General features: G+C 55.1%; 1 protein-coding gene across 2 annotated transcripts in view; it reads left to right on the top strand.

Moving 5' to 3' along the window:
* Window positions 1-27,059, top strand: part of KLHL29 (kelch like family member 29) — a 296,443-nt gene that overhangs the window by 246,596 nt on the left and 22,788 nt on the right. The gene's annotated exons all lie outside the window — the stretch shown is intronic.

Here is a 27,059-nt window from a genome sequence, read left to right as displayed (position 1 = left end):
AAATTTCCCGTTGCCCGATCATTCTGCAAACATCTAACACAGGCTGTCTTTGCTAGGAAGGACATGCCGTGCCAGACTGATCCCTAACATTTTTCAGTTTTTGAGGCTGGGGACGAGTTTTGAAAGGGGAAGAGCTGGACAAGGCTGTGGGGTGCCTGCTGCGTGTCCCCTTGTGATGTGGAGGTCACGGTGTCCCAAACCATGAAACCAGCGGGAGGAAACGGGACACAACACTGGCTGTGGCTGAAATTACATTCCATTCAAGAGCTCACTCACTATTCCAGAAGCGTAAAAGGTCAGAATAGCACACGCATGTTAGGAACCGAAAACATCGTGTAGATTGCTTAAAGGGGAAAAACGGCCCAAAATCTTGCGATCTGTTGAAGCAGTCACCATTGCTTGTTTTCATAACGCTCTTTCTTTTCAAAACCGTATCTTAGAGGGAAGCCCAAGTGTGCATCAGGGCAGCAAGAAAATGCTCTTTTTTACCTTCTAGCTATGCCAGCCGCCCTTTGGATGACCTAGCAGCCGCGCCGTGAACTGTCTGGTTTGGCCCAACGGCCCCGCACGGCCTTTCCCTCCTCTCCCACGTGACTTCTCACTGTTGTCATTGCCCCGTGTCGCAGACCCAGGTCTACACATGGCCTGGACAACCACGGATCTGTGTAGCCCTGCTGTCTGTGGAATCAGCTGTGTCTGAGTGTGTCCGGGCCGCCTTCACAGCCTGCCACCCCCAGGGCGGCTGAAACAACACCTGTTAGTGTCCTCGACGTTCTGGAGGCTGGACGTCCAAGATCAGGGTGCCCGCAAGGTCGGTTCCTCGTGTGGCCTCCCTCCTCGGCTTACGGATACCCATCTCCTTGCTGGGCCCTCCCCTGGCCTCTCCTCTGTGCAAGCCCTCCTGCTGGCTCTCCCTTGTCGCACATGGATTAGGGCCCAGTCCTCATGATCTCATTTAGCTTGAGTCGCTTCTTAGAGGCCCTGTCTCTACACACAGTTGCTTTGAGAGTTAGGGCTTCGTATGACTGGGGCGGGGGGGACACAATTCCGTGCCTAACAGGCTACCTGTCAGTCTAGTTGGCAAATGGAGTTAGAGTTAGTCCGTGTCATCTTGCCTGGACAATATCTCCTCCCAAGTCAGACCGCACTCCTGGGGCCATCACTGACCTTGGCCACATGGTGCCATTTATGACTAGGCCCCCCCCCATAAGTGTGGGGGTGTCTGGTCCCCACTCTTCCTCCCATGTATGTCTTGTGGAGCTGCTGGCAGCCAGTAAGTGGTCCTGTGGGAGGTGGCGCTCGGATTCCAGCAGCCTGGTCACTTGTGTCCCATGAGCATGGCCAGGAGAGGCCCAGTGAGCAGGGCCCAGAGCAGCCAAGCCCAAGGGGCCCGTCTCTGCCTCTTTCGGTCTGCAGGGACAGAGGTTTCCAGGCAAAGAACTCCTAGCTGTAGATAAAGTGACTGCTTAAGGAGGGGGAATGGCTTCAACAGGGGGCGCTCTAGAGACCGTTTCTGGGGACAATGTGCTATCTTGGAGAGAGCCCTGAACTTCAGTCTCCCCACCCGTAGAATTGGGGGGGCGTGGTTTCTAAATGATCTTTAAGGTACTATCCTAACACTGTAGTGGTGTGGGAGGGGTGAGGGGGCAACACTGTAGTGCTGTGGGAGGCGGAGAGGAGGGGATGGGTTGTTGCTTAGGAGTGAATTCTCACCACTCGGTGTAGGTGATGAGTGGCCTGGGAGAGCACGGCGGGGGGGAGGGGCAGCGGTCCGTGCTGGCAGACGCAGCCCTGCTTCTCAGAAGGGCATGGAGGGGATGTTTTATATCCATTGTAGCTTCACTCTGCACTAATGTAATCCTTGCGGCTGCCCTCTGAAGTGGCCTCAAGGACGGAAAACCGAGGCTTGGCTGACACACTTGCCCGGATGTGGGTGGTAGAGTGGGAATGGGAGTCAGGATCAAGGCCGCCTGCCTCTAACCCCATTCCCATCCCACCGTACCACACCTCGAGGCTTCCCCACCTCATTGGGGGTTCAGCATATAGGGGCTAATGATGGGTCACGATGGCTATCTTACATCTCCTGGGGTCACCTCTCAGTATAAATTGTGTTCTTTCCTTATCTCTAGAAGAACTGTGTGGTGCATGGACGGGTGAGGGAATGGATGTAGTTCCTCAAGTAAAACCATGAGGGATGTTGGGCCCTTGGGGGAGACCACAGGCAGGGCACTGGCCACCCCAGAAGCCACTGGAGCTTGGGAGTCAGGCCACCCCGGAGATTCCTTCCCACAGTGGCATCTCCCGCATCTTATACACAGTATTGCCAACGCAGTAAAGTTAATGGAGCCAACCAGCCACGGGAGGAGTCAGGAATTCCATGCAAAGATGCTACATCTTCGAAGTTAATGAGGTCTATGGAGCTTATGCCCTTTTAAGTGATCGTGGTTCTTGAAACCCACCAAAGAGCAGCACACCCACTCAGAAGCCGTTACTGACGCCATGCACCTCTGTCACGGAGGGACAAGGGAGCCACCAGGACAGGGCTCCTGGAACTGGCTTCCTACTGATGCCTGGGTAGCCTTCGGCTCCTTGGCAGCTCAGAAGATGTCATGCCTGGCCAGCCATTCTTGTCCTTTGCAAAGTCCTCAGATCATCCCAGGACAGCCATGGGGACTGGTCAGCCTCGTGGTGCTCAAGGAAGCGTGTGATCAAATGGAGCCGGGAATCTCCTGAATAGTGTCCATGCCGGCCCACAGCCTCGGGCCCAGCCTCGGCATTCGCCGGAAGAGGCGCATGAGAACAGCTAGACTGTCGGCCCTTCCAGACTGGCCAGGGCCCAGGGTGGTCCCTGGGCTCAGGGAAGGTGAGCAGACAGTTTCTAGGAAGCGTAGATCTGGAACCGGCTGAGGAGAAACACAAGCCGCCGTCAGCCCGACTGCAGACTGAACAGGGACCATCGTGCCCTGGCCCCGGGGCCCCCTGAATATGTTCCGCCAATGCTCTGCCCGATTCCAGTCTCCCCCGAGTTCACACTGCTCACAGTTGCTGAAGAACACAAAGTGGTATTTGTTGTGCCCACAGAACATCTGCTGAAGGCAAAACTTGTGTTCATAGCTCTTCACTTCAAAAGACTTGCCGTGTTATAAAAAGAAAGGGACCATCTGTCCCTCTTCTGGACCCCAGCACCTCTTGGAAAAGATTTCTGTGCAAGAAGGCAGTGAGAAGTCAGCACTGACTTCAGGGAACTATTCTGAGGCCGGAAGAGAAGGGAGCCTCCCCACGGAGGGGAAGCTGAGGCGGCAGAGGGAGGCCGCGCGACGGCCATGAGGTGGTAGACGCTGGCGAGAAGCAAACAGCTGTGGGGCCGGGGAGATGCTCCAGCTGTGCCAAGGCCCAACTGGGAGGATGAGGGATGGGAGGGCAGCCCCAGAGGAAGGACCAGAAGGTACGGGGGCCCCCGGCAGAAGGTGTGGAAGATGTCGTCGCCGTTTTTGACACACCTGTTGCACAGTCAGATATCATCTGTTTGCAATCCTCTGCTCAGCTTGTCTGGCCTTTCTCGTCCGAAAAGCCCATTAGGATAGTTTCGCATCTTGGGGACCATCGTAGGTGCCAGGATTCCCCTCCAAGGGCTGATAATTGGGGTGTTCTTCTGGAGTGTGTGGGGTCCGCTCTGAGGCCTACTCAGGGTTTGTCTGATTCTCAACACCAAGATAGCACGGGCCACCCACTGCCCGCAACTCCACAAAAGGCCCTTCCTTCCTGGTCTTCACGCTGGCTCTTCCTGCTCTTTGGTTCCGAAAGAGCCCTGTTCCTTCCACCTCCCCCACACACACCCAGGGAGAAGTTGGTTTCTACCAGAATCCTAGGAGATGCGAGAGATCCTTGGTCTGTGAACCTCGAAGCTTGAGGCTTATTTTGTTTCAGATCAAAACCTGCTTCTCTTCTGAGCGTCTGTCCTGGGGTGAAAACGGGTCGGGAGGGGGATGGGTGCTGGAGGTTCAGAAGTGGGATCCTCTGAGGACACCCCTTGCTCCCATTTCCGGCTTGTCTCTGATGGGACTGAATGAATTGAGAGCTTGGCCTCTGTCCTGGCGAAGCTTTGCCAGTTTTCATCCACAGTCTTAAATGTACAGAATGGCCCCCACTTGGATGCATGCATTTAGACTCTGGGGCCGAAGGCAGTTTCTGCAGTCGCATATTCAAGGCTCCCAGAATCCTAAAAGGTCACACTCCTTTCATTCTTGCCTCTTTTCACTTCTGTTCTGTTCTTATTGATTTCTTTGGGCCCATAAGAAAACACAGTAGGCAAAGCCTGCTACTTCCATTGAAATAAAATATTCTGCAGTCAAACCACACACCATAAAGAAATAATTGCAGTCTGTATATATTGCTAATGGACATCTCTCAGCAATTCCCTGTCTCATAAGCTTTAAACACAGACATTAGTATAAATATGCAGAAACCCCCATTCGGGCAAATTACTCTGCATTTCTGAACAGAAGGAAGATTAACCATGTGCTGATATCTTTGAAGGAGCTCAGCAGAGCAGGAAAAATTTACTGGCCCTCTCTGGGAGGGAGCTGAGGACTCTGTAAGGCCTGGAGGACAGAGCTGGGGGCCCAAAAGGCATCTTCTCCTCCCCTGGGCCTGGAGCTCCCCTGGAGCCCTCAGGAGCAGGCCCTTGGGACTGCCCCAACCCCTGGGCCAGATCAGCCTCATCTGAGCTGGTTGGCCACTCGGTAGGAAGGTCCTGCTTCCAGAGTATTCCAAGCTCCCAAGGTGCTGGCAGGTGCAGGAACAGAGAGGTTGCAGCATTATCCACCCCCCTCCCCACCAGGTCTCTCCTCTCCCTCACAAACGCCCTCAGGGATCATCAGCCTTCAAAGTAAAGGCCCACGAGGAGCCCTGGGGAGACTTCTAGAGGCAGCATCACCATCTGAACTAGGCCCTAGAATTCCCCTTTCTCTGGTCCTCCTCTTCTCAGCCCTCCTCCCCTACCTGCACACCCCAGTGAGGGTCCCATCCTCCCTACAAAGGTCCGACACAGTGCTGAGGGTTTCTCTCTTCTGAGGCTCCGCTGCCTGTGTCACCAGAGCTTAACCCCGGCCTGAGCTTCAGGGCTCTGTGAGGAGAGCCCCTTCCTTTCAGGAATCCGCCTGGCCTCGCCAGGGTAGGGAAGACGCCCCGGTCAGAACAGGTTGCTCAGCCCGGGGTTAGCCTCCCCCGATTGCTGATTAGATCAGAGGCAGCAGAGGCAAGGGAGGGCTCTGCATGAAGCTCCCAAAAGTCCCCTACAGGTGCTTAACACAGGCCACCATGACCCCTTCACCGACAGAACTCGAGGCTTGGTTTGCCTGGGCCTAGAGCAGCCAGGGGAGCAAGGGGAGGGGGGCGGCCAGAGGCCTGCTGAGTTGCTGCAGGCCTGCCTTGTCCGACGTGGGAGGGGAGCTACGAGCTGGTCAGGAATCACCGAGGGACGAGGGCCAGAGCGCAGAGGTCTTCGGTTATTTGTTTTGTGTTCGCCTGCCTTTCCCATGGTGGAACTGAACGCAGAGGAAAGCCCTCACATTTTCATTCCAAGGCAGAGGGAGCGCACTCAGGCTTCTCCGAGCGGAGCCTCCCCGCCTGCCTGTTGCTATGAAGTCCGGACGGGACCGTCCGGGAGCCTGGCACCAGGTGCACCGAGGCCCCCAGCCCACCTGTGAGGCCGGGGTTTCTGAAACACTCCAGTTTTCGAGGCCGGTATCCGGGGCAGCAGCCTGGGCCCGAAACAGAAGCGCAGCAGAGGATGGGAGGCTCTCCTCAGCTCACCCCAGCACGCACGCAGACTTCACTCACTCGTCTCACCAGCGAGCATCTTGATGGTCTATTTTCATGTCTGTCTCCCCCACTCGACTGTGAATGACTTTAGAACACCCCCGCCGCTGGCCAATTTAGCAACTCCCTGTAAAATTTTAAGATACCCTTTTCTCAAGACCCTTGCTTGCCATCTACCAGAAAACTGTCACAATAACAAGAGAAATCTTGATGAGTGTGAGGTGATGGGCGCCCCCTGGAGGTGTGCGGTGTGCAGTTTGAGCTGGAAAGTGGCTTCTTGAGGGTACTGCATTCCAGAGTCTCATCGAAGCCTCACACACACTGTGTAATCCTCACGGCAGCTGCGGTCAGAGGCCCCATTCTACAGATGAGAAACTTGGGCTCAAAAACATGAAGGAAACTTCCCGTGTTTATCCAGCTGGTCAGGGACACAGTTGGGGTGGACACTGGGCTATCTGGCCCCAGGGCCTTGCCCTGCATCATGTACGCACTATAATAGCCTCAGTTTCTAGTTCTGGGACCGGCCCCGAGGGTGCCCTGTTGGCCACAACGGCACTGAAAGGGCCTGGCTCCCAGCCCACTTCAGCCCCTCTCCTGCCCTCCCCGCCACACTGAATCTCTACGTGTTTATAAAATGAGGAGCCAGATGCAGAGGGTCAGAGTTCAGGGGCCCTGGCTCCCCCCAGAAGCTGCTGCAGGTTGCCCTGCAGTCAGACCCAAGGAGATGCCCTCACATGGACCCAAGCTGGGCTGATGGCCGGGGAGCCCTCCACCCCAACAAGGACTTGGGGCCTTTGGCTCATCTGCACCAGGGCCTTTCAAGCTCAGCCCACCAGACTGCTTCCAGGGCCCTCGCGTGCCCTCCCTCAGCCAGGCCCTCCTTCCCACCTGGTCAGCCTCTGTGTGGTCTCAGCTCTGCCATCGACCCTCTGCTCAGCCCCTCAGGACGCCCTCCTCAGCTCCTCCTGCCTCCAGGCCCGCGTTCTCACAGGAACTCTCCACTCTGCCGTCAGAGTAGATTTTCTAAAGCACCATGTGACCAGGCCCCCCCCTTAGTCAACATCCTTCAGGGGTCCCCATCTCGTAGGAAGCCCCCTCACCTGTCACTCCAGGCTGCGGACCCCTCCAGCCTCTCCCACCCCTCAGCCCCACAGGCCTGGGCCTTGGGGCCTCCGCCCAACAACACACTCACTTCAGCTTCTGCTCGTGGCTCAGGAGGCCCACCCCTATTCAGAGCTGCCTTTAGTCTTGTTCCTCCTCCGGAAAACCTTCCCAGACCCCCCAGGCTCAAGTGGCAGCCCAGGGCTGACATGACTCCCTCTTGGGTAAAGCGAAGGGTGACCTAATCAGGGTTCTCCAGGGCCATCCCACACAGGCCCCGGTGGCTGCTGCACAGAAACCAGAGGGCCCTCCTGAGGAACTACGGGAAGCCCTTATGCATGTGGCCATCAGAGAGTTCCAGGAAAGGGCAACATTCCAACCTAAGAAGAGCTAGTCCTCACCACCAAAAGCGTCAGGGGGCTCAGGTAACTGTCCTCCCAGGCCCTGGCCCATGGGAATCCAGCTCCTCCCCTGGGGACAGGAAGCAGCTGGGGATGGCTCAGGTGCTCAGGGAGTCTCTGCCCCAGTCAGTAAGGAGAAAAGCCCAAGCTTTGAACATTCCCTTCATCCAGGAGACCCCCCGTACCCTCTTCCAGCTACATGCCAGCCAAACAGGCAGCACCCGGCACACACGGGCACAGCCTCCTTCTGCCTTCATCCCAGGGTCGGCTCTGCACCCTCCTAAGCTATGTTTGGGGCTTGTCTTGGAGCAACGGGGCAGAGAGTGGGTATGGGAGTGTGTAATCCCCCTTCCAGGATGAGGTCACTGACCTGAAAGGACCTGGCCTTACCCATCAGGAAGAAAAAAATCTCATCACTGACCCTTGTCCTGGGAAGGAACCCAAAAATATATGAGCAACGCCCAGGTGCACTAGGAAGAAGGGAAGAGAGATGATGAGTCATGGGGCCTGAGGCTCTGAACAGCCATTCGCTGGGAGCTTTGGGACCTGGTGCAGCGAAATGCGTGACTGACCAAACCTCATGAGCCAGCTAAACCATGCCTGCCCTTGACAAAGAGGAGACAGACAGGTCACCAAATGTCCTCCAGAACCAGTGCCCCACAGGGCAGGGCTTTTGATCCTTTGTTCATCAATGTGTCCCATGGTGCCTTGCACATAGTAGGTGCTCAGTAAATGCTGGCTGAAGGTATGAGTGGATAAATGAATGAAGGGAGGACTAGGCTGTAAGCGCTCAGTTCTGCCCACGGTACTGAAGTGTAAACCCCACAGTGTTGTGAGCACAGAGCAGGGAGTGTGGGAGTCCAAGCGGACGGGACAACTTGAGCAAGGACAGAGGCGGCTACTGAGTTAGGGCATTTTTAGACGAAAGCCATCCTTAAGATGGGATGTCTGTCTTCTTTCAGTCATCAGCTTCTGTGATTTTGTAGAACTTCATTCAAACAGTCAGCCCTTCGGCACAGTCTCTCTTGTCCAGACACTTCTGCAGGGTTTAACCTTATTACCTATCTTGTTTTTGCCCACTGACCATAGGTAACCCCCTTTTTGATGGATCCCTGGGCTTTGCAGGACCACATCATGCTCCTGGGCAATAAGCAGGGTTCCCCTTTCTTCTGAGGAGTTGTTGTGATGTCCGGAGCTTTGGCCATATAAGCCCTTGGCCACTAGAGGCTCTGGCAATTTCTAGGGTTGCCCAGGATAGTACAGTTGCTAGTCTGTGGCCATTGAGCTCACCAGCCCCCACTTTAGGTCAGAGCTCCTCCCAGTGGGTTCATCCTGCCTGCCTTTCCTTCCTGAAGGCCTGAGGTCTCCCTCACCACCTCAAGACCAGAGCCCTGGCCCCAAGCTAGCTCCAGACCCTGGGCTTTGCTGTGACTCCTTCTACCCATCCTGGGGCGCATCCCAGGGATCTCACCCAGCTGGCCATACCAGCCAGCCCTGCGGCTTGCCTTCTGAGCCAGTTCTACCCAGCCCCAACCACCGGCATCGCCTTGCTTTATCTGCATCATGACCTTTTAGGATGCTCCTTGGACCCTGGGCATCACCTTCCCAAGTGACCTATAACTTCCTAAGCCCCTGACCCTGCCCTGCCCCGAGGAAGGCAGCTAGGGCAAGCAGGAAGCAGCAAAATATAGTGGCTTAAAACTATAAAAGCGGGGTTTGGGATTAAGCACAGCTTGATTCAAACCTTGCTTCTGCCATTCTTGGGCCAGGGACAAGTTACTCTCCCTGCGCCTCACTTTCATCATCTGTAAAATGGGGACCATCTGTCCTAGGGTTACCATGGGGATAAAGGAGATAATGTAATCAGTAGGTACCAGAGGGGGATGCAGGTTGCATGCACCCTGGGGGGGGAGGAGGGGCTTTTACAAAGTGCGGGTGCTTGGGGGGGGGGGCAGCTACGACAGGTATGGGGTCAGAAAGATGGCTGAGGGCGGTGGATGTAATTGAAGTGCCCCCTGCCCCAGCACCTGGCACGTGGTAAGCAACGCAGAAAGGCGCCAGTCTCTTCAGTGCTTTGGGTTTTCAGGCTGGGTTCCTACTCCGCGCGGGTCTTCAAGCTCAGCCCAGCTGGAGCCCCAGACCCAGCGGCGGCGGCTCAGTGCAGTGGCCAAATGCCTGCGCCTGCAGGGGCTCGGGGCCGGAGGGGGAGGCCCCGCCCCCAGTGACGTGTAGGGCCCGCCCCCCGCGCCGCGGCACGTGCCGCGGGGAGGGGAGGGACGGCCGGGGTTCCCGGGCGCTCGGCGGCGGGGGCGCGTCTGCGAACGCCTATTTGCATATGCGCAGGTTGGATATTTATAACTTCTCTACAGCCAGTTCCGAGTTATTGATGTCTTAAAGTGACTTTAATCTGAGCCTTCTTTTCTTCAAATGGGCTTTTGATTTCCGGAGTGATATTATACATGGCTGTAAGCTATTGACTGAGCGATCGCCCTTGTGTTCTCAATGTGCTGATGTTGAAAATCTGCGATATAAATAAACTTCCTCTGGTAGAATCATTATAAAGCACAAGCAGCAGAAATTTATGGAAAGAACAGATTAAATGCTTAGACTTAAATTCTTCAGCGTGCTGCTTGCCCTAAACTGCTGTGTCTGGAGTTTGGGCTGCTGATTCAGGTGGAAAAAATCAAACGGACACATCGCTTGTCGGTGCATTTTTACTATGATCTATTGTGTGGCCAAAAGAGAAAGCTCAAAAGCTGCCATTGATAATCCTGGTTAAAACTTGGAGCATAAATTATTAAGACATGTAGTTTCTTTTCGGAGTGGTTGGGGACCAGGGCGTGAAGCACAGTAAAGAAATATCACATCAATATGTGCTTATGCATTGTAATGTGGGACATTTTTATGCCCTTAATAAAACATTCTGCCTACAACTATGTTTATGAAAGCAACAGATAGGAAGATCCATAATGCCACTTAATAGAGTTAATCACCTCCCATCGGAATGGTTTAAAAGGCTTTTTATTGCATGTTGAAAACTCTGACCATAATTAATACTCCACACACTGTCAGGTGCCAGTCAGAGGGCTGGAAGCAGCAAAAGGAACTTTCTAGCACACCGGGACTGGGAGCGTTCTCAGGACTCTGCCCAGTTGTCCAAGCGCCAGGTTTTTAAATCAGGAATCTAGCTTTTGTGTCAAACATGGTGCTGCGTCTGGGACTTTAGGTTCTAAATGTTAAGCTCTGGACTCTAGGTGTAAATTCTGAGTGTGTTCTGGGTTCTAGGATTGGTTCTAGGCTCTCAAATCTGGACTCCGGGTGACCCGTCCTGGGTCCACCGGTCCTGAGTGAGTTGGTCTGGTAGTAGGGCTCTACCCACAGCCCAGGAGAGGGATAGGGCTGTTTCCTGACAATGTTGGTTTAGCTCGCTGTCAGCTTGGTGGGTCCCACTGACCACAGAAATTTATCCCGCATGCCTTCCGTTCACCTCTGACCTTTCCAACCAGTTTTCAGCTAAGAGGAGGGAAGTCTTAGAATGCCCATGGCCGGCCTCCCCCAGGGTCAACATGTGGGCAAAGGCTGGTCCCTCCAGAAAATAGCCTGACAAGGAGCTGACCCAGACTCAGTGACCAGGTCCACAGCCAACCAGCCATGAAGGCTCCAGGGCTCATCACTCCCCTTTCCTCCAAAGGAGAAGCCTTTATAGCCTTTATCTCCTTCGCCCCTTATCACGCAGCCACTGAGTGACTGGAGCCCCAGGGAATCTCCCAGACAGCCTGGAAAAGCTGAGGAGGTGAAGGGTCAGCCTGAAATAATTCAAGAATAAAATCACCCTCTAGAAGCATAATTCAAGCCAGCAGGAGTGAAGCAGGCGACAGGGAGATCGTGCTTGCCAGGGGCTGGTCCTCTGTCACCAGCCTGGGCGGCAGCTCTAGGGATGCTGGTGTCTGAGCTGGAGCCAGCTGGTTCTCTGGAGATGTTTCTCAGGGGGAAAGCTCTTTTTCCTCTTGGAAAATTGGACCGACAAAAACTAAGAATGACCCCTGAGGGCACCGAGTGGAGGGTGGGTGGCCAGTGAGGCCAAGCCGTGTACCCCAATACAAAATGGTGGACTTCACTCCACTAGACTGGATTCCAGGGCTCGTTAGGGCCTGGGTGGGTGGGTTGTCCCCAGGAGCACAGATAGCTTTTATTTTTTAAGATTTTATTTATTCATGAGAGAGAGAGCACGAGAAGGGGGGAGGGTCAGAAGGAGAAGCAGACTTCCCCCTAAGCAGGGAGCCCGACGGCCCGACTCGATCCTGGGACTCCAGGATCATGACTTGAGCCAAAGGCAGTCACCCAACCAGCTGACCACCCAGGCACCCGAGCTCGGAGACTTTTGGTTGCTGTAACAGGCCTTTGTTGAGACAGAGTCATCCTCCGTCTGACCCCCAGCACCCGCCTGTAGCAGTAGACACTGGGTTTCCTTCACAACCTGAAAGGATTGCTTCCCCTCTGCCATCTCCCTTCCACCGGCTCCCCCCAGAGTGAGAGCTGTGCTCACGGAAACTGGCCTTTCAACGAAGGAGGCATTGCCCCACATTGGCTGTGCACAGGGACCACTGTCTATGGCTGCCATCCCAGAGGGGAGCTCCCTCATGGGGACGGGCCACGCCTCCCCCACCCCATATTGTACACGAAGTGACAGGGACTGGGGAAGAGAGGGGGAAGAGAGGGCTGCATGTGTGCTGTGGAGGAAATGCTTGTTCATGCAGTCAGCCAACAAAAATGCCGTGAGCCCCAACCCGCCCTCCTTAACTAAATCTCTTCCCTCACAGAGCTCACACTCTGGCTCCCCAGAGTCTCCCAAATGGTATGGCCTCCATCTCCTGGATGCGGCAACTAGAGACATAAGGAGTTGAGTGTGACCTCAGGGTTGTCCGCAGCAGGCTGAGCTAGGATCCCGGAAGCCAGGGCCCCGGTTCTTAGATGGATCTTCAGTCTCTCCCAGCCCTCCTTGAGGAACTCCCTCCACCCACGGGGCGGGGGGTGCCCAGCCCAGGAGGACACCCCGGGGAGTGCTGAGCCTGCAGAAGGGAAGCAGTGAGGTTTCAGTTCCTCTTGGTCCTTCTCAGGGAACAGAGTCAGGGGCTAGAGGGTTGCAGGACTGGCTCATCCTTGAGGCAATGAGGGTGTCCCAAAGTTACAGAGGCCATGGGTGTCTCCCGGGGCCTGGGAAAAGACATTGCGAACTAGCGCTGCGGCCACAGTGACCATTTTGGGGGGTGTGGGTGTTCGTGCCAGTCTCATGTTGATTAGGCAGATTTTCTTCTGAGGTTCTGTATCTCCCACTGGATTTATATAAATGAGCCATAGGACGCGGTCAGGCCAAAAGCACACATGGCACAACCTGTCTGAGCAGGGTTGAGTGCCCAGCCACGTGCTAGCCTACCCAGACTGACCCAGAACAAAAGGCTGCCCAGCGAGGCCCTTGGGGGTCAGAGCTGTCCTCTTGGCAGCTACCAGGCGCCCACCAGTTGCCAGGCCCTCATTCTCTTTGCCTCCAGGCCTGATGGCCTTGAAGAGCCCACTGGGCAGCCGCGCCTGGTCCCTCCCTGGGGGAGTGAGCCCCTCCCTGGGCTTGAGTGAGTCCCGAGGCCTGAGTCCAGAGGCAAGGGGGTTTTGGTGCACAGAGCTGGGCTCCGTGTGAGCAGCTCCCCGGAGGACTTTTGGGATGAGCTTGCTAATAGAGATGTCTTTTCTGGGAGGTCGTGATATCACCTGTCATTAACCCGGGCACCCTGCCCAGGGCTCTCACCAAGAAATCGTAGACAGCTGCTTGCAGGCGGGTGAGTGATTTGCAAGGACCACAAGACTATTTGCATAAACATATGTATGGAGTGTGTATTTATTTGCATTCATTTGCATAAATTGCTGGCTCTTTGAGCTGTTGTTCCTTAATTTTTTTTTTTTCAGTAAATTTATTTGAGCTCTGAGCACAGATCTGGACACTTTAGGAATGAGAACAAAAAGGCAAAAAAAAAAAAAAAACCAAGAATAGCGCTGGGGCATGAGACCAGAGATTCTCAAACTTTGCTACACATCAACATCTTCTAGGAAGCTTTTAGAAATCCTGGAGCCCAGATTGTCCCCCATACTATTGGACACAAATCTGGGGGTGGGGCCCAGGTATTAAGGATTTCTGTGAATACTTGGGTGGAAGAGACAGGTTGAGACCCGATGCCTTAGATAGGCCAGGCCCATGTCAGATCGAAACGGCCTGAGCCTTCAGCTGGAGACACGGGGCACATCACCTCCCCCACTCCCCCCACCCCGTACATCCTGGCATCCTGGACACTCACAACTTCAGCACAGCAAGGTGGGTGACATGCCAGGGCCTTGCCAGCGCACCACAGGCTCTCAGCAAAAGGTCACCATGCCCTTGCTCCTCGCCGTCCCCATACTGTGTCCTTCCATGCCCTCTAGAACACCTGGACACCCACTGCCCCTCCTGGCCTGGCCCACGGGGCGCCCTGAACTCCACCTGGAGCTTCAGTCCACCCCTAGGAGACCTCAGGGCTTCAGGTGGGGCCCAGGGGCCGTTCTGTCTGAGGCCTTTGGTTCTTTGTCCTTCCAGATGACTTCCAAATGCCTGGGAAGTGAGAGCTTAGGAGAAGGAGGCCCTGTGTTCTGAGCAAGCCCGCCTGTCCCCACCCACCCCCTTCCCTTCCTCACCCCAGGCTGGGAGAGAGCCAAGCCCTGGGCTTGCAGGCTTTTTCCCTCCCTGACGGGTGCTGCCTGGGCAAAGAAAATTCTGGAGGCCTGGAAATGCCTCACGTCCTTCCGTGTGGCTGTTCCCCGGGTTCTGCCGCCCTGCGGCTTCTCGCTCTGCCTGCTTGCTGCCGTCTCTCCACCCAGCCACCTGTCCCACCTGTCCCACCTGGTCCCTGCTTCTGGGCCTTTGCTTCTGCCCTCACTCCGGGGGCGGCCCTTTCTCCATGGCTGTTGGCTCAAATCCTTCCCATTCAAGACGCAGCTCAGTGTCTCCTCTCCCATGACACCTTGTCTAGTCCAGCACCTCTTCATTCATTGCCCCCATCATTCACTCAGATCTCTACCTGAAACCTGATCAGGGCCAGACTCGATGCCAAGTGCTAAGATACGGAGGAGACCAGCCAGATACAGGTTCTGCATCTGAGAGCTCTTGTGAGCCATGATCAAAGTCTATTATGTTCCCCTCCCCGGCAGGAGGCCAGGTCCCCTGCTGCCGTGCAGACATACCCTATGAACAGACGCTACTCACAGCGGATGACACAGGTCTTGCTAACAGGAGACAGGCACAGCTGGACCTTGGCCTGCAGAGGTGAGCAAGGAGGGAAGTGTTGGTTTCAGAACCTTCCCGGGGCAGATGGGAGCAGAGAGAGCAGCTTCTGGTGGCAGTCAGGATGGCCTAGCCCACTCCTTCCCTTGATCCTCCTTTGCTGGAACACATGGGGTCATTCCTTGGGCCTCGGGGAGCCCTACAGTTTGCAGCGCAGACCTTTCCTAGCCCTGGGTGAGCTGCGCAGGAGAAAGCCTTCTCTCTGCCTACCCCAGGCCCCAGTCGAAGCTTCCTGAGGCTATACCCACCCAGACCCTCTCATTCCACTGAGACCCTCACCTCCACTGACCAGAGGTTTCAGACCCACCCCAGATGGAAGCCAGCATGGACCACCACAGTGGAATACTAGAAGATTCAGGGAGCCTGGAGATAGCTTCTGTTCCTAGAAGGAGCTATGGTACCAGATGGACACCATTATCAGCAAGACAGAGCTGGACAGGAGAGCCACAGCCCACAGGTGGCAAGGACAGCTCCCAGGTCAGGTCCAGCATTGCCCACCCCTGGGCCTGGAGCTGGAGGCTGGAGGTGGGGGGGGGGGGGTGTCCTTCAGACTCTGTGCCAACACAGAGCGTGGCAGACCCACCTAGCAGTATCTGTGGGCTGCCCCAGGATGAGTTCCATGGGCCCCAGAGACGGTGTGAGGCTCTGGGAGTTGGGAGAATGAAAGGCAGCTTCTCCATCACAATAGAGCTCTCCTCTAACTGGAGACGGAATTTCCAGGCAAGGATCACAGACCTAGGAGAGCAGAATCAGTGGGGGAGGGGCCTGAGCTGGCAGACAGGAGACAGGAAGGAGGGATGTCAGAAGAGGCCGCCTGTTGACGCTTCCAGGTCCCTCCTGGGACCAAGCCTAGGGTGCCTCCTTCACAAGGATCCTGGCAGCCGGTATGACAGGGAGACCAGCCGTGGACCCAGGGCTGGCTCCTCCATGGCGGCCAGGGTTTCTCCGCAGCTGTGACACCTGGGGCTAGCTTTCAGGCAGGCCTGACCCTCTGACTTTGTGCCCGGCCTGAAGCTGACACCTGGTCACCTGGAGAGCAGATGGCACTTTCTTCTTTTTTGCTAATTTTCCTAAAATGATCATGGTGATTGCTTGCATGATCATTCAAGACCAGGAGCAGTATGAAAAAAAAAAGAAATGATCCCAGGCTTTCGTCTCCCATGAAATGACAAGAGGCAAGGTGTTGCCCCAGACCTGACCCTGGCCAGGCCCGGCAGGAGGACTGGACCCAGATGGACACGCAGGGGCAAACAGCCATGGAGAGACACCCCTCCCCAGACATACCGGAAGACACAAGTGGGGTCCCCATCCCCTGCAAACACACGCACAGGGCTCACGTGATCCTCCCCTGCATCCTCACCCCAGGGCCTCTCTGGCCATGAATTCTCTTCTCCTGTGATGTGATTCGAAGTGTTCAGAGTTGCCATTAGCCTCTGGCATCTGGGCTTTCCGTTTCATTTCCCTCTTTACCCGGGTAACTGAACTGATCGTGCTCCCAGCTCTGGTTCACTAATTCTTGCAAATCCTTTAAAACTATTGATTTATTTGCTGGGACTGCACTCTCCGGAGTCTCGGGAAACACTGGCTTTTGCTAAAGCAGGTCGGGGAGGGCCATGTCTCCCCCACTTCTTGTATCTCTCTCCTGCCTGCCCTCCCCCCGCCCCGTCTTCTCCTCTCCAGCACCTCCAGCCAGCCCTTCTCTGTGCCATCCTCTCCCTTCCTGGGGCAGGTGGCTGACTTTACGAACGGCCTCTCTGGCTGGACCTTTAGGGCTTAAGTCTTCAGGACGCTTGCAGCAAAGCAAGGTTCTGTGGAACATTGCTCATGAGAATTGAGGCTTTGAGATGGTGTCTAGTTGTTGGGATTCTCGCCCTTTATTTGAGATATCATTTCCTCCTCTGGGTCCTTGTTGCTCTTCTATATCCCTGGGTCTGGAATGATGGGTGAGGAAGCTCTGGGGCCCCTCACTCGGCCTCTTCCCCAGCCAGCCCCTTTGCTACCCACACACACAACTGTCTCGCCCAGGCTCCGCAGGAACCCAGGTGGGAGGCAGGTTGGCCAGGACCTCTGGATGGAAAGAGGATGGGGTGGTTGTTTTGGCTAGTCGAGGGTGAAGATCCAGCCCCTCTGGGAATCCAGGGCACTGAGGCAGGGAAGCAGGGCTCCCTCTGGGCCTCCTCTGCCCCCCGCTGCCCGCTGTCCAGGAAATGAGGGTAGAAAGCACTCTCCACTTTTACCCTGGATGATGAAAGCAGGGGCATGGGATGACGAATTTTCAGACTCTGCACCTAGAGCCCCATCCTCTCCACCTGGGGGGCTAGGCTGGGTTCCACGGTGTGGTGGCAACAGTCCCCCAGCTGCCTTCGCTAAGCTCTGTCTTCCGGGCAAAGACATCTAGAGTTTATCCCTATCTGGGGGCACATTTGGCACTGCTCCACGGAGCACACAGTTTTATTCTGTTCTGGCAGGGGCCAGCTCCAGATCCTCATACGTATTTGGAAATCTGACGTCTTGCCCCTAAAATAGTGAGTAGTAAAATAGAAAGCTACAAAATGGTAACAGCCAAGGATAGACCACAGGCTGGTGGCTGCTCCTCGTAGAAAGGCCTCTGTACTCACAGCCCGCGAGGCAAAGTGTGGGGACCCATCAGTTTGAGGGGCACATGCACAATGCTGAAGGGAAGAGAGGCAGCAGCCAGCACCTGGTTCCTGGATGCCATGTCCCAGGCCCAGCAGGGAGGTGGGCTGAAGAAGGGGGCCGCACTCAGAAAATCCTTCCCTTGGCCCCAGCCCTGCATGGGCTCTCGAAGACCTGGGGTCCTGCTTCCCCATCAGAGCTCAGGGCCCCTTCCACTGTTTTCCAGGCTAAAGGCCAGGCCTCATACTCACCGCCCACCCCCCAGTCAGCAGCAGCCCCTTGGGACAGGGTCTAGCTTTCTCCAGATATGTGCCCTCCCCCCATCCCACCCTTCTATACCCCAGGTGACCTGGGTGACTTTTCCCAGTTTTCCTCCCAGGCCCACACTCTACAGTTCCTAACACAAGCCGGTCACAGGGACCTTTGGGTGCAGTCCAGCCGCAGAGCCCCCGCCCCCCCTCCCCACTCCAGCCGTACTCAGCTGCCCACTGCTCACGCGGCCTGTGTGCTGATGTGCGACGTGGGCCTTTGCACAGGCACTCTGCTAACCAAAATGCCCTCCTGTCCACCATTAACAAGCCCCACCCCCCTCCCAAGACACGGCCAAGTCCCCCCACCCCCACGGGCCTTCCCTCCTCCACTTGCTCCCTGTGCTCCCCCAGTAGCCCAGGCGGGCTCTGCAGCAAGGGGTGTTTATCAGCCTGTGTATGACGGTGTAACACATGTGGCCATGTTGGTGCCACTCAGGTCACGTGACACCAACCACAGACTGCCACTCTGAGAGTTCAGGAGAGCAGGAACTGATCTGGGGCTGGGGATGGGGCAGCATGGGCAGATCCATGTCGGGGTCAGTACCCACTGGCACCATCACCCCCCCAACTATGCACGCCCCGGGGTTGCTCGAGCACCCCTGAGCTGCCCGCTGGGCTGGTTCACCACAAGCACTGTGGTCATCACCAGCTGGCTCTGCGTCCCCACAGGACATCCTGGGATCAGCTGAGCCAGGTCTTGTGGCGACGTGCCAGCTGCCAGGAGGCTGCCCCCACCAGACTCACTCCAGAGGGCCCAGCTTCCTGTCCACCTTGGAATTCTCCCCATAGAAGGGAGTTCCAGTGCCAAGAAACCCAGCTGACCTTAGTCAGAGGCAGCATCTACCTCCACCCTCTGACTGTGAGCGCCTTGAGGATGGAAACTGGTTTCATATTCATAGTCCAGGTCCTGACACATAGTAGGCCCTCAGTAAATGTGTATTAGGCTGTGAACTAGTAAATTAAGAATACGTCTTGTTATGTGCATTTGGTTCTCCACCCGTGATACCCCCTGCACTTCCTGATCATCCCACTCCAACCCCCCCTCCCCAGACCCCCCATCTCTTCCTCCTCAGAAGGCCATCAGTACCACCACTGACCCCACTGATGTAAGTCGGTGTCCCCACTGAGCTGCCCCTTCTCCTGGGACTACTGCTCCCTCTGCCGCAGCTCCCAACCCGACCCCAGCTCTGGGCCCAGTGCCTTGTACCTGGAAATTCAGAGGAGGGGCATCAGAATGGGTTGGAATAGCAGAAAGGAAGTATCCGATGGTGTGGAAGGCCAGGGATGGACAGAGTGTGCGGTATATCGTGTGAGCCATTGATGGTTGATTCTGAGCAGATTTTTTGAGTGGAAGAGACAAACTTGACTCTCTCACCCATCTCATAAAATTCACCAATGGCCCCCAGTTTCCCGTGAGTTAAAGACCACACTGGGTTTGTTTTCTTTAACAGTGTAATATGGGCCTGCGTCTTATACCCACACACACACACACATATGCTTTCACATGTACACACAGGCTCATACACAACCACATGTTCACACATACCATATGGTCATGCCCACATGCTTCCATACACTACACACTCCAACACACACACACACACACACACACACACGTACGCACATATGCATATGGTTCACACCTGGCCCCTCCAGCCCACCTGGTGAGCTGCTACACATCTTTCCAGTGTTTTCTTCACTGTCTCCCCACCTAAGCCTCCCTCTGCTCAACCAACCCAGCCAGCAGTCACTTCTGAGAGCCTCCTCTACCCAGCGCTTGCCCCACAAAACTCCCCTCACTTGGCACCACAGTCATTTCGTGTGTTTCCTGGTAAATCAGAATCTCCTTGGGTCTGCAAATGGACCCCTAACACACCCCCAAGCCCAGCCCACCTGTTTAATGAGGAAACAAGTGGGTCAGACAGACAGAAGGCATCTGAAGCTTCCAGTCTGCCTCCAAAAGGGACTGTCCATACCTCAGCCTTACTCAGCTGTGGACTTAGTAACCCCCAACCTTTTTAGAGCCCTTCCCACTCTCTGCCCAGACTCCTCGGTGCTTAGAGCTCTCCAAGGTGCTGAAAATGGTTCCTAACTGTGGCCTGGCCTCTGGACTCTCTAGTCCCTCTAGCTGAGAACCAGTGCCCATCTTCCACAAATCTACCCTCCAGTGGAAGAGAAGCAGTATGTCTAAACATGCTAGAGGCACAAGACAGTTTCACAGAGGCCCAGGGGAAGAGGCGAGCTCCCCATCCCCACCCCAGACAAGAGATTCAGCTCTTTCCCTGGGGCCAAACATGAGTCTCATCCTCCCCTGGTCCTGAGGAACAAGGGCCCTCAGGGTACCCACCTCTCTAGTGCCAAGTTATGGATCCTGGAGTTGTCTCCTGCCTCATAGAGGGACTGTCTGGCCACCATCCCTCCAGACCCCTGACCTCCTAGGGGCTTCCAGTCCATCTCTGTGGCCTCCCTTGCACTTGCAGAGACCACCTTCAGGCTTCTAATCCCCACAGAGCTCTTCAGTGTCCTGACCTGACTTGCCGGGATGCTTAATTCACTGCATATCCCCCGACCTTGGCCGTGGCATGTCAGCCTGCATTCCAGCTCCTGCATGCTGTCTGCACACTGCCAGCTCTCCAGCCCCAGACTTGCCACCAGGTCTCCTGGCCCTGACCCCCATGACATTTCCATCCTGTCCTGTTCAGAGGGCGAACTCAGCCTTCATCCTCAAAGCAGGGGAAGCAGCCAGGTGGAGGCAACTTTTCTGGGGGCAGGAAGGACTAACAGCAGCCAGTGTCCACCTAGCTGGGGTCCTTCCCTCTGACCACAGCTTCAGGGTTTGCCCACTGGCCTTCCCTGACCAGCCAGTGGTCTGCCCCCACCTTTGCAGTTTTATGAGAATTTTTAAAAATTTTAAGGAGAAAAATTTTCATGACTTTTGTATCATCTTGGAGGGCCTGAGAATGTTCCAATGGAAGGTAACCCTCAGTTCTGCCCAGCAAATGCATATCAAGCATGCAGTGTGTAGCCCTGGGACAGGGGCTGTAGGGACAGAAAGGCCCTTCTGTGCCAAATTTTACTGCCTGAGAAATAGGTCTTGTCACCCAGCATTAGACACCTTGGAAATGGCAGGCTAATTAGTGGTGGTGACTGTCCTTAGGGCTTTTTCCCTTTCCAGTAAATGGTAGGAATTTCCATTTGGGCAACAGGACAACCAGAAGGTCTCCTCACTAAAACTCTAAGTCAGGCAATACATCTGAGTCTTTCATGCTTCCTTTCTCTAGAAGGACACATTTCCAGGGAGCGCTTGCCTGTGTGAGACTGTCAGGCCCTGGCCTGGGGCAGGTATGACTTCCCAATAGAGGACCATCCTTCCAACTCAGGCTGGGCACGTGGTCCACAGGTGGTTTTATCCTGCCTCACCTAGAAGAAAGGGCCCAGCTGGCACTCCAGGTCGATTCTGAGCTGTTCTTTGGGAAAGGGGATGTGTTTATCTGATCAGTAGCTGGCAGGGGAGGAAGAAGGGTGACATTCAGCTTTGGAGCCTGTCCCTGACCGTCTATGGCCTGACCCAGCCATAGAGCAGCAGGAAGCTCTGTCTGTGCAAAGTCGCCATTAGTCCCCACAGTGTCTGCACACACCAGGCTCCTCCACTCCTGGATGAATTATCCTCTGGGCAGGCGTGACACAGTCATTGCTGGGCTTTCTCACTATATTTCACAACTGCTCTGAGTTTATAATTTTTTCAAGTCCTTTATCAAATATGTGTCATAAATACCACTGGAATCAGGAGCATTTGTCACCTAGCTGGGTTCTTTCTTGAGCTCTGGAAAAAATTATTCGGCTGCACAACCTTTCTCGGGGCTCTGATTTAATGGACTTCTCTGCTGCAAAGCCACTGAAATGCGTTGCCTTTTAATATTTGACATCTTTTCCTCTTTATTACCAACTCAGACAGCCCTTCTAGTCCAGCTGGAATGAGCCCATTAGTCTCTGACAAATAACTCGTGTCGTTTGGTGAAAAATATTCAGAAGCTGGGCTGCGATGTCATCTCCAGGCTTGGTTCTGTTCATGGCCTCCCTCTTCTCTAAACAAAGCATCCAGGTCCAGGCCAACCCTCCCCACTGTCCTCTTTCTCTCCGAAGCCACTTGGTGCTGGGTCCACAGAGCCAGGCTACCCCGCCACTCACAGCGGGGACTGAGCCAACACAGTTAGAGACATCCGCCACTGAGTGTCAAGAATTGGGCGTCACAGCGGCACGGTTCACAGTCGCCCAAAGCCAGAAGCAAGCCGGGCGTCCACTCACAACCGAACAAGCACACGAACTGTGATGCATTCATATAAAAGAATTGCATCGAGCTTTAGAAGCGGAGGGATTTCTGACCCATGCTCCAATACGGGTGAACCTTGAGGGCGTTATAGTAAGTTAAGTAAGCGTGCCCCAAGAAGACAAATACTGCACGACTCCACATGCACAAGGTACCCAGAGCGGTCAGATTCATAGAGACGGAAAGTAGAAGGGTCATGGCCAAGAGCTGGGGAGGAGGGGATGGGAAGCCGCTGTCTAATGGGAACGGAGTTGCAGTTTTGTAAGATGAGGTATTCCAGGGACTGACCGCACAACGCTGTAAATGTGCTTAATGCTACCGAACCATATGCCTAAAACCAGTTATGATGCTAAATTTTATTGCAATTAAAAAAAAAGAAGAATTAGCTTAAACACTACCCGTGAAGGAGACCCTGATGGAGAGGAAGTTTCACAAGCACTTGAGCCCTATCATTTATTCATGCTTTCTCTATCAGTTAGCTCTTGCTGCGTAATAAACAATTCCAAGATTTAGTGGCTTAAGTCAACCACCACTGATCTGGATTATGATTCTCATCTGCCCTTGGGGCTGGGCTCAGCTGTTCTAGGTCAGGCTTAGCTGATATTGTGAGGGCTGGCCATTGTGAATGACTCATCTCTGCTCCACGTGGCCTATTATCCTCCAAAAGAGTCACTCTGGCTTGTTCATAGGGTAGTAGGGGCAGGGGTCCAAGAGTGTGAGCTGAAGCAAGCAAGTTTTCTTGAAGCTGTGGCTCACACTCACACAATGTCCTTTCAACCCCATTCCATGGCAAAGCAAGACACAAGGGCAATGAAGACTCAGAGGGTGGGGAAAAGAACTTCACCGCTTGGTGGGAGGGGAGACAAAGAATTTTTGTTGTCTACCACACCAGCTGTATATATGCCAGGCCCTGTGCTAGATATTGAACATAAAAATATAAATAAATCACAGTCACGTGCAAGAGACAGACATGTAAATCAGTAATTACAATGCACAGGGTGCTCTGAAGACGTAAGCACGGGATGCTGTGTAAGCATGGAGGAGGGTGAATGGCTGGGGGAAAAGGAGGGGAAGGAGGGAGAGGCTTGGGACCCAGTAACACCTTAACTGGTATTATAGGAAAAAATGGTAATTCGCCAGAAGAAAAAGGAAAGAAGAGAGATTGGGGCAGGGAGAAGGATGAGGGCTGGGAGGGGACATGCCTGGGGTACAGAGAGGCTTCAGCAGGGCGTGGAGGAGCCTTGCTCCCCCTGCTCAGCCTTGAAGGGTTTATTTAATCTGGGAGGGGTTGCCAGGTTGCTGGGTGGCTTAGGGCCGGAAACAGCCAGATGTCTGTGGCTCAGACAGATCCCAGTTGTTCCTGAGGCCAGGAGAGAATGGACAGCAGAGATTTCTAGGCAGTAAAGGAGGTGGGCTTGGTGTGGGGAGGAGAAGAATCAGAGGGGGAGATTCAGTGACCTGGACCTGTGAGAGTTCCCCACTGAGGGGCAAGGCCAAGGGCAAAGGGCCGCCACTCTGTGGCCAGGTGAAGGCGAGGCGTCCTGTGGACCCAGGTGGGGCATCCCACCCAAAACCTGGGAGGCCAGAAAATAGTTCCCCGATGTCAGCCAAAAAGGAAGGACCCTAGGTCAGGACTTTCCCCCTCCTCCCCAAGCCTGAAACAGATTCTGCCGGGTGCTGGGGTGCTACCGGGGTCTACCCCGAAGGTCCAGCTCCTGCCAGGCTCTGCCCTGATGCCTGCATACTGGGCACAGCACGGCTGGTTGGAAAGCTTCCCCAGGACCCCACGTTCCTCCGAGCCCCTTGCACATTAAGTGATTGTCCTCAGCCAAGACAGCGGGCTAGGCAGGAGGGCGGCTTGTGCTGGCTTCCTCCCGTGGATCCTGGGTCGTGCTGTCCCAAAACACGGGCTCCCGCCAGCTGGGCGCTCAGCCGGCAGCAATAGGCGCAACCGCCTGATCGAAACTTTGAATGCACTTGGGTCCCTGCTGTGAAAAGGAATCCCCTGGTGAGCACTTTCATAAATTGAAAATTTTTTCTGAAACTGAGTAATCCTGCCCAGCTATTAAATCCAGATTTCCACAAAGCGAGAGTAGAAAGCGCTTGCGTTTCGATGGTGACCTGGATCTCCCAGCACCTCCTAGAACCGGCCAGGAATCCCAGGGCAGCAGGCAGCGCTGCAGGGCTGGAGCTTCGTGTGTCATCTTTGCCGGGTCCTTGGTCGCACGTCAGAGCTTTTCAGAAACAATCAGAATGCTCTGGGCCCAGGAGGAGTGGTATTTTGTAACCACTGTGTTTTCCGGACCCCAGGGCTTGGTTAACTCAGCAGGCGTGTGGGGCTGCATCTATCACTCCCTGCAGCCTGACAGCTGAGAGGCACCCGGCAGGTGCCTCTCGGTGCTCAAAGGGATTGAGGACCGAAAGCTGGCGCAGCTTGCCCAGGGTCACGCAGCCAATTAGTGGCAAAGCTGGAACGAGAACCAGGATCCAGGTCTTTGGAACTCCAGCCCAGAACTCTTTAACCCCCACATGACTTCACTCAAAAAGCTGACATCACCACCTGGCTCCTGTTTCGGGAATGAATTCAGTTGGTGGCTCTTCTTGGAGCCGCTCTGTGAGCGTAGTGAGCGGTTCAGCCAGAACCCACCCGAGCCTGCGGGCTCCCCGACCCTGTCGTGCCCCTTGCCTGAGCCACAGGCTTAGGTTGCAGGTTCCACTGCCTCGCCTCCTGCCCGGGCCCCAGACGCGTCCCGCCTCCTGCCCCTCTCCCCGACTCGTCTCATAGGCCCGTACCCCAACCTCAAATTGAACTCAGCACCCCCTCCCTTCCCGCCATCTCCCGCAAGTGGTCCTCGTACCTGCTGGCCTCCCTGTTCCTTCCAGCACGAAGGGCCGTAGTTTCCCAGCCTAAATACTTGTCTTTCTCTGTCCTCCGTCACCACTGCCCTTTAGGCCTTTGTCCCTCCTCGCGTAGATCATGGAGCCGTCACCACCAGTGACAATGACATCGTGCCTGCCACCCGTCGAGGCCCACGGAACAGTTTACCATGGGCTAGCTCATTTAACTTCAACAAAGGAGAAACTGAGGCTTCAGGGACACTTTCCCGGGGTCACACAGCTGATAGGAGGCAGAGTTCATGTTCTCCCCCAGGCCTGGCTCTGAGGCCCAGCGCTCCCCCACCTCCTTCCTGGCCTACAGCCTCCAGCCTACCTGGTTCCTCCCGGTCCCACCCCTAAAGGGAGCTGCCAGAGTGATTCGTTTGGCACCTGGGTCCAAACCTGTCGCTCCCCTGAACAGAATCCCATGGTTCCCTGGTGCCCACACGACTCACCGGAGCCCCCTTCCAAGGCTCTTGACGTCTGACCCCGCCTGCCGCCCCATCGTTGCTTTGTTCCCGGTCTGCCCCACAGGCTCCCTCCACACCCTCCACCTGGTGCTTCAGGGGCGCTGCTGGTCTCCCTCATCCAGGTCAGAGCACACCCGCGGGGAGCTTTCTGGAGGCCCCAGCCAGCTCCCCCAACACACCCCCGCAGGTGCCCGGCCTGATGTAGGCTTGGTGGTGTGGTCAGTGGCCAGACCTCTCTCTCTGTGTGTGCCTTGGTCTTCAGCAGAACCAGAGCCTGGGATGTCCTTGCCAAGAAGGGCCTACCTGACCTCACGGCCCCCAAGCCCACAGTCCCCTGCCTGAGCCCGAGCTCAGGGATTTTCACCAGGCTCTTCGAATAGAGCGGGAGCCTCCAGCTTCATTCTGCTGACATACAGACAGAGGCTCAGAGAGCACAGGGCCTTGTCCGAGGACGCACAGCTGTCAGAGGCAGGGCGGGGCTCAGAAGGGAGTCTTGAGAGGCAGCTGATGTCAGCCCATGTGGATAGAGATGAGAGTCAGGCTGGAGCAGAGCATGCTGGAGGGTGATTCTAGAACACCAGCCTGGGGGCAGCATCGACCCGGAGGACTCAGGGAGATGGTGGGGGGCTTGGAAGCAGGGCTCAGTTCTGCAGAACCCCTTTCCTATTCACCTGCCAAAAGACATAACCCTGCCTGACAACTGGTCATTCTGGCCAAGAATCTGGGCCTCTGATGCCCAGCAACCAGCAACTAAGGACCCCAGGGGGCAGGCAGGTAAGGCAAGGCTAGTGGGAACATTGGTCATCGGAAGGCCCTAACTTTCGAAAATGAGAGTTTGTATCAGGGAATCAGGGTACCTGTCAGGCTCTCCTCCTTCCCGCTTCTGAGCCTTGAGGAGGGTCTGGGAGACATCCCCAGGTTCGGAGCCCACGGGCATGAGGCACTCTCTGGGCCTGCCCCAGGTGGCCAAGACACCAGGCAAAGGTAGGTGTGCATCAGGGTGGGAAAGGCTCCGGAGGCCACTTTCTGGGAACTGCTGGGGGCTGCAAGCCAGGCTCTCCCATGCTGAAGCCTCAGCTGAAGGGGGGTGTCTGGAGAGAATGACCCAAGGAAATGGGAGGAGGTGCGCCCAGCCCCCACTTCCTGCCAGCCTTCCCCGGCAGTCCCAGGGCGTGCACAGAAGAAGTGCTTGGCAGACCCCCATTCCACCCCCTCCTTCCTTGGAGGGAGAAAAGCTCACCCCGTGCCATGGCTTGAGTGTCTAACATAAGGGATGCTGTTTTTGCAGGTTCTGTGGTTTTTATTCCTTTGATCCATATCCAGCCCATCTCGCATCACAATGCCATGCTTTACTTGGCATCCAATGCATCAGCACTCATTGGCATTTGGAGAACTCGTTCTGTAGTTATACGACAGTTTCGTTGTCTGTGATAATGTATTCTCTGTGTTTCCAATTGTCAGTATGGGAATCTTTTTCCCCAGCCTTTCAATTTCTGGGTTTGATATATATATATATATATTTTTTTTTGGTATTGTATTGTTTTGGTTTGGGGTTTTTTGTTTGTTTGTTTGTTCGTTCGGTTGGTTTTGGGTTTTTTGTTTTGTTTTGTTTTGCTTTTGCTTTTGGAAAGTTGTCATTCCTTTGGTTCTGTAGCCCCTCCCAGTTGCTGCTTGTTGACACATATTGTTTGTGACTTCTTTTGACTGTCAGTGTTGAGCCAGTCTTGCCAAGAAACAGTATCAAGTATTTTC

This window comes from Neovison vison, chromosome 8 (assembly GCF_020171115.1).
Source record: "Neovison vison isolate M4711 chromosome 8, ASM_NN_V1, whole genome shotgun sequence".
NCBI classification, from domain to species: Eukaryota; Metazoa; Chordata; class Mammalia; order Carnivora; family Mustelidae; genus Neogale; species Neogale vison.
This window is presented reverse-complemented; position numbering and strand designations above follow the sequence as displayed.